Here is a 9054-nt window from a genome sequence, read left to right as displayed (position 1 = left end):
GTGTCCCAGCCACACCTTTGCTGGCAGGGAGCAGGCAGTAGAAAGCTGATTGCTATAGAAACTCAGGGCTAAGTCCTGCTTGTACATACGGAGCTCCATTGGCTGTTGCCTGATGGCCCTGGGATACAGCAGCCTAGGATTTGAAATATGGAGCAAAGCTTGTTTATCTAAAGACAGGCAAGGGCATTTCAGTGAGGCTATGGCAGAAAAAGAGAAACAGGGCCTTAAGAAGGCATAGTTAATATTCTCATAGCAAGCCAGCTGTGGATGAGACAGCTACTCTGAGTTGTAGGAAGTGACCAAAGCTGCAGAATATGAAAGAAGTCAACTCTGCACCTGTGTGCAGCACACCAGGCTATAGCAGTTTTAGTAAAGGTTGAGGTTTCCATTGTATCTTGATGCTTCAGGGCTCCCTGAGGGTTTGAAGATATCGTGCCATCCTTGATGCTTGAGCTCCCTTCCAGTTAGATACAGTGACTGACCAAGGCCTTTCTGGACATCTGAGGTTTTGCTCCTGAGGTTTTGTACAGAGAGCAAAGACAAGGTGAGCTCACACCTCCTCCCAAACCATGGATACTCATGCAGTGTTTAAGCAGAGAATTATGCTAGAATTGGCAGCACAACTTTTTGATGTCTGGAAGTCTGGCCTCTCCAGAGCATTTATAATCAAAGATAAATTCAGCTGGGATGGTAAGGAAGGCTACCCATTAGAAACTTTGCCTGGCAATTTTACCTTGTGTAGCTGGGATATGTTCTTAGCTCACTGTACAACCACATTTCAGCTGTACATTATGCAACTGCTATTAGCATTAATGAGTTACAAGGCTCATATACTGATACTGTTCCTAGAAACAGCCTGCCCAGGGATGCACTCCTTTGGATTAGTTTGGGGAGTTAGATAGAGCAGAGGGGCACTGTGTACTTTGGTCCTCTGTTGGATACCTGGATCCAAACCCAGACAAGGGTCTGGTCTTAAGCTCTGGATTTCAAAAGTAAAAAATAAAGCTGCCTCTGGAGTCAAATTTGGATTCTGGTTAGGAATAGTGTCTCCTAAATGCTTGTGAATTTGATATCCAGCCTGATATATGAATTGAGGGGACAAAAGCAACTTTTTAAAACCTACTAACTAAAAATCAAAATAAAATTCATCCCCAGACCATGAAGATAACCTACCATGGACACCTCATTAAATTCTTATTTGAGTAAAATGGAAATAACTGTCAAATGCTAACATTTCTGATACTGGTATATAGAAAATACACTTAGAAGAACACAGAAAGATCTACAGGGGCTGTCAGTGCAGCTTTACCCATCTCTAATAGATCACTGAAGTCAAGAAATTAGCATTGATTTCTACTGACTGAATTTCTTGCTTGTTTTAGGGCTAGCACGGTAAATCTCAGTTATCTGGGACTGGCAGGGATGAAGTTTGGGTCTCAGATTTGTGTTGTCTCTCCAGAGGCTGTGCCTGCTCTCACCAAGGACCATTTGCATGTCCAGACTAGGCAGTGATGCAGCCATGGACTTAGCACACAAACTGGTACTGACTTTGCTGGTGCAAAACACAAAAACCCCCTCAATTACCCGTCGGACATCCTGGCCAAGGCTTGAGATTTGTGATCTGCTTGGATGTGGCACTTCTATCGTGTTCCCTGGCAGCTGTGCAGAGCTTCCTTGGGAGCCTGCAGGAAGACAGGGAGATGTTAGTTGAAAGGCAGCCGGATCAAAGGCGGGTGATTAGCATCAGGACAGGGTGTCTGAGCACAGCCTTCCCCTGGGTGGCACCCAGAGGTGGCTCACTCCTTTGTTTGCTCGAAGCCTCGTGGCTGAGGGGCAGCCTGTGCATGGGGCACACATTAAACAGGCACAGGCAGGAACCCAGGCCAGCCACGTGGCTGGGACCAGCAAGATGCCACTGGAGATTCCCAGGACGCTCTTGGCCAAACACGAGACCAGGAAATAGAGGCCAAGGTTCTCAAGCATGTAAACAGGACAAACCACAGAATAGCCACACTTGCTCTGGAAAATGGCACTGCACTTTTGGGGCCAACAGCTGGCCAGATGCTCAAGCTTGAAAGGTAGTGACTCAAAGCCAGTACCAGCCTGGGATTTGCTGTCTTGCACTGAAAAGCCACGACATCCTCAAAGCTGTCAGAGAGAGGTGCTGAGGAGAAAATTGCCCCATTGTCTGCATGCCAGGCTGCAGTGCTGAGCCTAATGCTGATCTGTGGATATGGATCAGGAAGAGCTTGGGTAAACTATTATTCCAGAGTAAACTGGGAACAAGGAAGAAGTCTGCAGACATCATTCACACGTTCTCACGGTGTTTTGCAAGCCTGAGCATTCCTGTTCCATAGCCAGACAGCAGAAGCACATTTAGCTGTGTGCACATAACTTGGTCTGTGCCACCCAAGGACCCTGGGCTGTTTTGGGATGTCTATAGAGATTTAAGGAAGAAGGAATAGCCAGGGGAGTCTTTGAAGCACCAGAGCAGGTTAGGGACTCGGGGGTTCATGAAGGGCTGCCTGCCACATCATGCTGTAGGAGGTGGTGCTTAGAGGAGACTCCCTGAGTATATCCACTGCTTCTTGCCTGTTCCCCTTGGGTTAGGATAAGCATCTTTCAAAAGCCGTGCTGTAAACATGGCCCCCCAGGTCTGCCTTTCTCCAATTACCTGCTTTAGGCCCTACAGTGATAGTAGTCTTTTCCAGGTAGATATTTAGCTGTTATTATAAATGTGTTGTCAGCCTTAGCCACATTCTGTCACTATTGGTGTCACCAACTGCTCCACTTTAGGTGCATCAGGGCTGGACCACTGCAAGGATGGAGGGAACTCTGCCCTTCACCATCACCTTCCCCAAAGCTGATTGCCAGAGCGTTTAGTGGACACCCCACGATTTCTATACCTGGCACTCACAATGAGGAGCCTATTCCGAGTTGCAGCTTTGAGTTTTTCAACCTGTGGTGGCAATACAGGGATCCCAGGCAAGTCCTACCACCCCTGTTAACTTCAGGCAGCTCTTCACAGAAGTCTCTTCCCTAAACCTTGCCTATGTCTTGAATGTATGGTCTAGTAGTATCAGCACTTTGGGGTCTGAGCAAAGGCCCTTGCTTGAATAGCAAATGCCCTGTGACTAAGCAATCAGCTGCAATTTTGGAGTGAAGGTGTTTTAAAGATTAGGACATGTTTGACTACATGGAACAAAGACAAGTGTCTCCTCACTCATGGACTTAGCACTTACAGAGCTGCATGTGTCAAATTCTTTTGCTTTGTGTCTCTTGTTTTCTCTTTCATGGTAATAACTGGGCATGAACTTGTGGGTTTCCTTGTTTGTTTTTAAAGGCAGTGGATGGAGTTGGCAAAAGCTTTCAGTTTAGGAGGTCTGAGCCTATTGGTTTAGCTCTGAATAAGGGGATTATAGAGTCAGAAACATGGGGAAACCCTGTTCTGGTAGATCTTGTACACATTCCTTCAGACTTGTTTTGGCATCTCTCCAAAAACAATGGTAAATTATGTAAGATGCTCTGAGAGAATGGCAGGAGCATGAGTATACATCTGCCTTTGGGTGAGGGGAAAATATGCTTGCTATTTCTTTCAAGATCACTCAGAGGGAGAAAAAAGGCAGGCGGGCGTAAAGCTGAGTACTAAGGCAGGTTTTGTCAGTATCCACTGAAGAAACCAGGATGCTTTCTCCAATTAGCAGTGCCTCCTTCTCTCATTTTCAGCTTGACAGTGCCTGAAACAATAAGAGCTCTGGGAAAGCAGACCAGTATCAAAACTAGCTCAAAACTACAACGCTTAGGAACACCTTGGGTTTGCAGGGATGCAAAGGCCAAGGCTAGGATCAGCTAGGCCATTCCAGCTGCACCACGTGAAGAGGCTTCTGCCCCCGTCACTCAGCCCTATCCTACTCAGGTGGAGGATGCTGGTCCTCACCAAACTGTTCCCTTGGGGCTGGTTCCTGTTCTTGGCTCTAGGAGTAGGCAGGCTGAAATCAGCAATTTCCTTCACAGTCAGGAGCCTGTCTCACCTCTTCTGTGGTCAGATCCCACTCCCCTAGTTTCTCCTTCCACCTTCCTCGAAGAGTGAATGTTGATTTGCATGGTGAAGGTGCTCCCCTCTTTGTGGGCTTGTGAGTCATATCCCACATAAAGCTCTGCTAGTTTCTGTTCTCTTCCCAACCTGTCTCTGTCCCAAAACACAACTCTCATGGGTTCCATTTTCATCCCCGTATCAAATTTGTCCCCTAAAAAATAGGGAAAGACTAAATACTACACTGCTCCCTCTTCTTGCTTACCCTATGAATGAGCAGTGATTCTGCTGATCCAAACCTCTTCCAAATTGCCAAACCCATTCATTTTGTCTTTTTAATTGCATTGGTTGTGCATAAATATCCTTTGGAGCACACTGGAGTCAGAGAGGCGGTACCTTCTGGGCTGTCAACTGCAGCCAGCCCACCTCTCAGTTGTCCAGGAGGTCCGTGTCCTCTGTGCCCAGCGATCCCCCAGCACCTTTCTCAGGGTGACAGATCTCTGCAAAGCCAAGGTGAAGACTGCCACCTACTGAGTCCCCAGAGCTGGCTCTGGGGACACCTGCCTGTGCCTTTGAGGTTTCCCAGCTGGCACACTGCTGGAGGGGAGGATCTCAGTCAGGGTCCCTTGGATCTGAAGTTTTCACAAGTGGCATCAATCTCTTGCACTGTATTTGTATTTAGACATACTGCATTTGGATAGCAGGACTTTGGGATGAGTTTGCTCCATGCCAGTGTTTTCTTTTAAGGAAGAATCACCTTCAAAAGCAACCCAAGGATGTTTCTCTATATTACCTGTTCATAGCATGGGGCTCTCCCAGGAGCTATTGGAAACTGCTGCTGCTGGGAACAACTAAATTGGGTCTGGTGCCTGTCTGTTCAGTGGGTAAATATGGGGTAGGTGAATATGGTGTTAATTTCTACAGATATGTCAATACTTCAGAGCCCAGTGAAATGAAAAAAGACTTCAAGGGATGGACTGACTGTGTTTAGCAGCAGAGATTTAGCAACAGAAGTCTCTAATAGGAGTGGTACTAGAGGCCAGATTTACTAGAATCACATTCTTAAAGCAATTAAGATCCGATTGTATAATGAATGAATTGGAGATCACCACAAAGCTGTGAGTTTCCCACCCTTGATTCAAGTTGCAAAGACCTGGGATCATCTCGTTTAGGCATCTGTTGCAAGTACAATTTATCGTGCTGTTGCTGGGAGGATTATGATAAGGGAACAAAGCTACAGAGTTAATTAATTAATGGAAGTCGGCAGTGGGTGGGGAGGTTCGGAGGCCACAGGATTCTCTGTCTACCTTTCGCAGGGCTCTTGTTGCTCTGGAATGTGCTCGTGGCTGCTGCTGTGAGGTGGGATCAGCTTTGATGTGCAGTCACAGGCCTGCTTACAGCCAGTGGGTGTGTTAGCACTCCCCTGTCAGGCTTGGTGGCAGGAGCAATTAAACCCCATTTCTGTAGGAGAGAGCCTCGAAACGAGAGAAGCCAACACCCCAAAATCTGCGTGACATGGCCTGCGCTGGACTCGCAGGGTGGCTGGAAGGGTCTTGGTCTGCAGCTCGCATTCACTGGGGGAAAACACACCATTGCTCTTTGTATTAAGATAACGTGTTCAGGAAAAGATTGTTTTCCTTGTTCTGTCCAGTGCCTGTTTTTAATCAATGATTGAGTACGCCCAGATGAGTTTTAGATTCAGATGAATGGGAAGTTTAGTCTGACTACCTGCTGACACAGGCAAGGCTGCAGAGCTCTGAGTGACAGCACTGAAAGGGACTGATAGTGAGGTACTGCCTTCAAAAACTTCAAACATGTCCCTTTATCACAGTGTGATTCAAGGCATCACTCAGCAAGTTGCTACAGGTGTAAGTTATCATTTGAATACCAAGCACATTCCAATAACTGCCTCTGAAACCAGGAGAATACATTTCTCAATATTGGTCAATGTTTCATCCTTACCCTTTTGAACAGATGGGAGAACTTTTTTTGCTTAGCAGAGATGATAGTCCTGGGATCCTCTGCAAGTTCAGGGAACTAGCATCAGTGTCTAGCAAGAAGAGATCAGCATTTAAATATGTGCCTAGTTGTTTAGAAAAAGAAACATGGAATATTTGCAAAAGCTCCAGCAGTCCAGTGGGGAGTCTAGAGTTCCAGAGGCAGAGGGGAGCCACGGGACCTGCTTCCTCACGAGTGCATATGGACTGGTTTACTCCCTGCTCCCTTCCACAACAGTCTCCTTGGATTCAAAGCTGAACTGACCAGAGAGGGAACTACGTTGGATGGAACTGCAAGCACTGTAAGTTCACCTCAGAGAGCCTGCAGGCTCCAGCTCTAGACACCAATCCAGAGGAAACCTGGGATCATGAGTTCCTGGGGAGCCAGTCCTTTAAGCAGGCACGGAGGGGACAGACAGAGTAGAGCAGATAAGAAAACTGTAGGATAAAGCCTTTCTAAAGCTCAGCCCATGCTTCCTTCATTCTTGCTCTGATCCCAGTGTTTATGCAAACAGTGTGATAAGCCTAAAGAAGCTGAACCGGTTGGCTGTTGCCATAAGCAGCTGTCAGCTCCCTGTCTGACGGCACCGCTGTGCGGCAGGGGGGAAGGTCAGTGTGAAACCAAGGGCTGCTGTCACACTCCCAGCCTGTGCCAGCAGCACAAACCAAAGACAAAGCCAGTGGAACTTTTCTGGTCACCTGTTTTATTTACAGGGGTCAGGCAGCTCGTCTCAGCTGCAAAGCACTGCTGAAAGAGGTCGAGAGAGCATTTAGCTACAGCTTTATGTTATGGACCACACCAGGCATGTAAAAAAATATATGACTCAAAATATTGTCAAACTAGCAACACCTAGAAGTTCTTAGTTTAATACCTTGGAAAAGTTTGCAGGGATTGTGCATCCATGTAGTTAATGTTATGCCAAATATTTTATCTCCTGTGCCGCTTAAAATTTAGTGATTCCTAGAATGAAGCTGCCTGCTCATCTCAGCAAAGCTACTTCAAACATGGCCATCGAGTCCTGGGCACCCAAGGCCTGCGAAGCCCTGGTGAACATCCTCCAGCTCTAGAAGTAGATTGGTGTGAGGTACTTCATCAAGGAGCATTAGCTCTCCAGTGCTTGTCTGGAGAAGGTACTGGAGACTTGCTTGTTCCTGCTAACATACATGGAAACCCTTGAATTCCTGGAGCTTGCCACTAGAGGCAGATTTTCTAGATCAAGGCTCTTGTCTGTTCTTCTTCTTCCAATTTATGAATAGCAGAAATCAGCAGCATTCAAACTATGCATTTGGTGGGTGTAAAAGAATGACTCATTAGCTTAATGGAGAGTTATCTGGGCAATAAATGCATGAATAAGGATTGTGACAGTGAGTCACTGTTTGATTGTATGCCTCCGTAGAACAGATGCAGGTACCATTTTGCTAGGGATTGGTGTAGGGCAGAGTTCAAGATGGGTTCCGGGAAGGTAGGATGCTGTTTTCAGAGCTTAACTAAAGACTTTAGATGTAAAAAAGTTGTCAAAGTTTGCTGGAATCACACTTCCTAAACAGGGTCAGTCTCACTGGATGGAAAGGTCTTGGAGCTGCTTAGCTAGGTGTGCCCTGCAGGGACTATCTGCAGGATCCCCCAAAGAAAGCCCAGTCTTGTCCAAAGCATGTCCAGAAGAGGACTGGCTTCCATCAGACCCTCAGTGTTCAACCCTGCCCTGTGTCCATGTCCCCCTCACATGTTGCCAGCTGGTTGTGTGAGCTTCAAAGCCTGGCAGGAAGCTGAGAGTGGCTGTGTTTTGGTGTTGCCATAAGCCTGTCAGCACTGCCAGAACTTGTAAGCTCTGCCACAGCCCCGAGCGTTCCTAGGCTGTGCCCCTCATGCTTGTGGCACCACTGCACCCAAAGCTTCCCATAGCCAAGGGAAGGGTGCATGTGCTCTCTGAAGGGATCCTGGGCAGGAATCTTCATCTGGGGGTTAGAGCTGACATTTAGGTTCAGGAGGACCTTTTGTGCCTCATCTTGTACTGTTAGCTCCACATTACAGCCTCGGTTGGGCTTTTGGGGTGACTCACAGTTTTGATGTCTGTTCTGAGGAAGGTGTTTGGAGAGGAGGACTCTACACTCCTGGCGAGGTGCCTCAGTTGAAATGTTTAGCAGTCATAAGATCCTAAGTCATTCGTTTTTCTTTAAAGCTCTGGTCTGGAATTTTTGATGGATGGTAGATGCCAGAAAGTGAAATTGCTCTTTTGATCAAATGAATCCTCACAGTGTGTGAGGGAGTTCATTAGCACCATTACACGACAAACAGCTGGTTTGGGGAGAAGAGTCTCCACCCTGAAGTATGGTCTGTACCACTGCTCCGCTCACGTTTTTCTAGGGACTGAACTGGATTTGCAGGTGCTTCTCTATGTGAGGACATTCAGTAGTAGGGCTGCAGCTGACCTGGCTGAGTTTGTGGGCCTTCTGAAAAGAGAGCAACCAAACCTGGTGATGCAGATGTGGATGTAGCACTTCACTCCTGTAAGGTTACGTGGTATTTCTTCCCTCAAGCTCACAGCTGACTTGTACGACCCCACGTGTGGCCAGTACCAGGGGGCTGGGATGTCTCCTCCTCTGGTGCTGTTATCCAGAATCGCTGTGCTCCCCACATTAACCCCATATCATGTTTGGACATCCTTCCCATCATTCTCCTTAGTGCAGCAACATCATCTTGGAGGATGATCTTCTCCCAAAGCTCTGAGCCACTTGAATGCCAGCAGGGAATAAACAGGCAGCACAATCCCCATGTGACTCTGAGTGCCGGTGTTTGATGTGGCTCGCGTCCCCAGGGCCAGCCAAATTCCCACCCGCCACAGCATCGGAGTAACAGGACAAACAAGCAGTAGCAACACGGCAGCCCTGCCAGGTGTTTTGACACCAGGGAGTTGGGGGAGTTCACAGTGGAAAAACAAACAGCGCCAGTTGAAAAAAATACTTTTGCTCTCTGTCTGACAGCTCTGGAAAAGGCAGCGGGCTGTCGGTCCAAAGTGCCATGAG

The sequence above is a fragment of the Vidua macroura genome, chromosome 4, assembly GCF_024509145.1.
Source record: "Vidua macroura isolate BioBank_ID:100142 chromosome 4, ASM2450914v1, whole genome shotgun sequence".
Classification (NCBI taxonomy): Eukaryota; Metazoa; Chordata; class Aves; order Passeriformes; family Viduidae; genus Vidua; species Vidua macroura.
Note: the sequence above shows the minus strand (reverse complement) of the source record.